Below are 3,891 nucleotides of genomic sequence, written 5' to 3' on the forward strand. Positions count from 1 at the left end.
ACCCTGTTGATTTAGGGAAAGTACAAATTAGGTCCTGTTTTTACAGAAATACAGTCTGATTCTATTCAAATACATTAAGTAACATGAACCTGTTCTCAGGCAGAGCTAAAATTGGATTTAATAAGTAACTTGCTGCTTGCAAATACATATGCTGTGACTAAAGTGATTTGAAAAGAGCCTGTTTTCTTGTGGTTAAACATTCCTGCTGCAACTTCTCTTCATCTATGAGGCAGGCACTCTTCAAACTTTTCCTGCATGGTTCAAACTGTGCCAAAATGAGACCTAATTGAGAAGGCACACACTCAAACTTTATACCATAATGTATATGAATTAAGTTTTACTTATTTCCATAAGATATAACATTTAAACTTTCAGGTAATAAAGTTTTATGCATTCTCTATTGAAACTTATCAACTTTCTCTGAGACTCTCTGGGGCAACAAGGAAAGCTACATGGTGTACACTGAACCAGTAAGATTCTTGCTGCCAAGATTGTGAAATTAGAACTGAGAGATGCTAGCTTCTGTGTATGACTGGAGCTGAGATGAGCCAGATTGGAGGCTCAGAAAATGTTGCATGCATGGAAAAATGGAAAAAGTTCTTCCATCAGAGAAACAGAGGTCGTAAATAGGGGGTGAGGTTGTGGGAAGAAGAGACCTTTAATTCTGGTTGCTGTTACTAGATACCACCTCTCATAAGTACCCCCTGCCAATAAATTGGAAAGATGGCTCTTGAGGTGGAGCTTTGACATTTTTGACTCCCAGCTTTCTACCTTCCGTTGTTAAAATACCCTCTCCCCACCCCTTGTTAGTGATCTTGGGAAGAAAGTGCCTGCCTCTCTCTGGAAGTTCCCAACAGTGTCTCCCTCTGTCTGTCACTGTGTAGTGTGGCCCAGGCTCAGCCAGTTGGATGCTCTCTCTCAGGAATTGAAGTCCTTGAGGAGCTCCGGAAGTCACAAGTAGCAGCTGCAGTGACAACAAATGACCAGCCTTTCCTGTTAGGATGGAGGATGGCAGCTGTGACTTGCGTAGGCCAACTCCTATTCAATTTTCCAGCTTGTCTGCACTCCTCCTTTGCTTCAGAGGTCCACGCTGGTTGCAGTTGCTCTCAGCCAAGGAGCACAGCTCATAGAGCCGGTGTCCTTATAGTGAACCCCTCCACATTTTGCTCAGGATCACTTGAAACGTAGTCTTATGGAAGAACTTTGATTATGACACTTAGGCACCACTGTTGTGTGCAGTCAAGTCAATTCTGGCTCATAGTGACTCATAGGTCAGAGTAGAACTGCTCATAAGTTTTTTTCTTAGGCTGTAAGCACTGGATTACTAACAGCAAGTTTGATGACTCAGACTCACCAGTTGCTCCTTGGAAACCCTATTCAGAGTTACTATGAGTTGGGACTGACTTGATGACACTTAACAACAACAACAATCTTGATGGGAGCCAAGTCTTCTTTCCTCAGAGCCATGGATGGGTTCAAACCACCAGCCTTTTGGTTAGCAGCTAAGCTCCTTAAGCCACCACTTGTTAAGTGCTGCTGAGACAGTTTCAACTCATAGCAACCCTGCATCGGTTTTCCAAGGATCTGGTGTGGGCAGAGGAATCTGATGCATCTGAGGTGTGTTGAGGGGATGAATTGGGGATGGTAATCATGTTAGATCCCAGTCAGTTACTGTAGAACTATTTACAGATATAACTTTCTTCCGTATGTAAAGCACTATTTTACTCCTATTTCAAAATTAGGAGTGTCTCTCCTCTCTGGCCTAGACAGGATATTTATTCTTTTGATGATAAGAACAACAACAAAAATAAAAACCAAGAGAACAAACAAGATGGCGGACTGGGGAGAAGTGCAGTGAGGAGCTCCATCAGCATCAACACAGAATACTGGACCAAGCAGCCTCAGGGGATGGTCCCAAAACTCTGAACCACATATAAAGGAATCTTTACAAAGTTGGAAAGCTTACAGCCAGTGAAATTTATAGCAGAAGCAAGACATCCATTGCTTTCTAATCCAAGGTACTCAGCTGTTCCCAGAGCCACCATCTTGGGTGAGACTGAATGGAGAAAGGATCAGAGCAGCCACGGACACCTGACAGAACTGCAGATAAAAAGATGTGGACATTCTTTTTTTGTATCTGTTCATTGCTCTCTCGCTGTCTGCACACCTCCATTCTGATGACTAGAAGGGGTGCCTGAGTGAGTGGACACCCCACCCCGGAGGGTTCCACTCCGGGAAACAGGCTGAAAATTAAATCCTGAGTTACAGCATAATGACCAATAGAGGCATCTTGAAATTTCTTAGGAAGAAAAGTGAAAAGGGAAGCTCATCTCCTGATCACATCTACCTGGAGGCAATCAGAAAACATTAAAAAAAATAAAATAAAAAGCAGTCCATCTAAGTATTAAGATAACTACTGAATATGGCCAAAAAACAGAAAGAGATAACCATATTAGCTCATGTCCAGAAATGAAATAAAGTGACTGAGACAAATGAGCTGAAGGTAGACCTACACTCCATACTGGAAGGAGGGCAGGCTTTAGAAATACCTGAGAAGAAATGCAGAAAGTAATTATAAAATGTACCAAAACACTTTACAACAGAGTTGAGAAAAATAAGGAAGTCAGGAAAGTGCTACAGAAACAATCAAATAAGATAGATACAGCATTGGAAACAACTCAAAGCCTACAGAAAGAAATCCAAACAATTAATAATAGAACATCAGAAATGAACAATACACTGAAAGTATAAAGGAGTAGAATTAAAGAGATGGAAGCCAGAACTAGTGAGTTGGAAGATAAATCTCTCAATACTACTAACATAGAAGAACAAGCAGAAAAAAGGATTAAAAAAATCTGAAGAAGGGCTAAGATTCATGTTGGACAACTTGAAGAGGAATAACTTAAGAATTATCGGCATTCTGGAACAGGAAGAATCACACAAGTCCACAGAGGAAAGAGTAGAAGAGCTTCTGGAAGAAAATTTCCCTAACATCCTGAAAAGTGAAAAGGTAAGCATTCAAGAAGCTCAATGAACCCCAGGAAGGATAGACCCTAAAAGAAAATCACCAAGACATATAATAAGCAAGCTCTCCAAAATCAGAGATAAGGACAGAATCCTGAAAGCAGCTAAGAAAAGAGAAGTGTAACATACAAAGGCAAGCAAGTCAGATTAAGCTTGGATCTCTCAACAGAAACCATGCAGACAAGAAGGTAATAGGGAGACATATGTAAAACCCTGAAAGAAAAAAACTGCCAACCAAAATTCCTCTACCCAGCAGAGCTGTCAATCAAATATGACAGTATAATCAAAACATTCCAGGATAAACAGAAGCTAACAGATTTTTCCAAAGTCAAGCCTGAAACGAAAAACATTCTAAAGGGAGTTCTGTGGACTGACAACCAGCAAGACAGACAAATGAGATTGACGAACGTGGCAGCATCACCCTGAACTCAATCGACAAATGGAAGAGTCAAGAACAGAATAAAACTATAAGAACAAATTCAGAGGATCTGGGAGGTCAGTCTATGATCAAAATAATTACAGTGTGAAAGAAAGTAAACACAGAGGAACAGAAATCCAAATGGTGAGAAGGTCAGGTAAATTACAGGATAAAATAGACTGTCTCAAATGGAGGGAAAAGTTAATGGACTATAAGGTAAACACAATGGTGGGATTGGGGTGGGGGGTTAGAGGTAGGCAACAGCAGAGCACAGGGTAAAAGCAGACACATTATAGTTTGGATGTTGGGGAAGGCAATACAAGAAGGGGTAGGAGGTGGAAGAACAAGGTAGATAGGGGAACACTGAGACAGGTTTGCATGGTCTAAGTGGCACAGAGGTAAATAGTGATGCATGCTCAACCTTGGAACATTAGGGTTCTGTGATACAG

The sequence above is a fragment of the Chrysochloris asiatica genome, unplaced genomic scaffold, assembly GCF_000296735.1.
Source record: "Chrysochloris asiatica unplaced genomic scaffold, ChrAsi1.0 scaffold00052, whole genome shotgun sequence".
Classification (NCBI taxonomy): Eukaryota; Metazoa; Chordata; class Mammalia; order Afrosoricida; family Chrysochloridae; genus Chrysochloris; species Chrysochloris asiatica.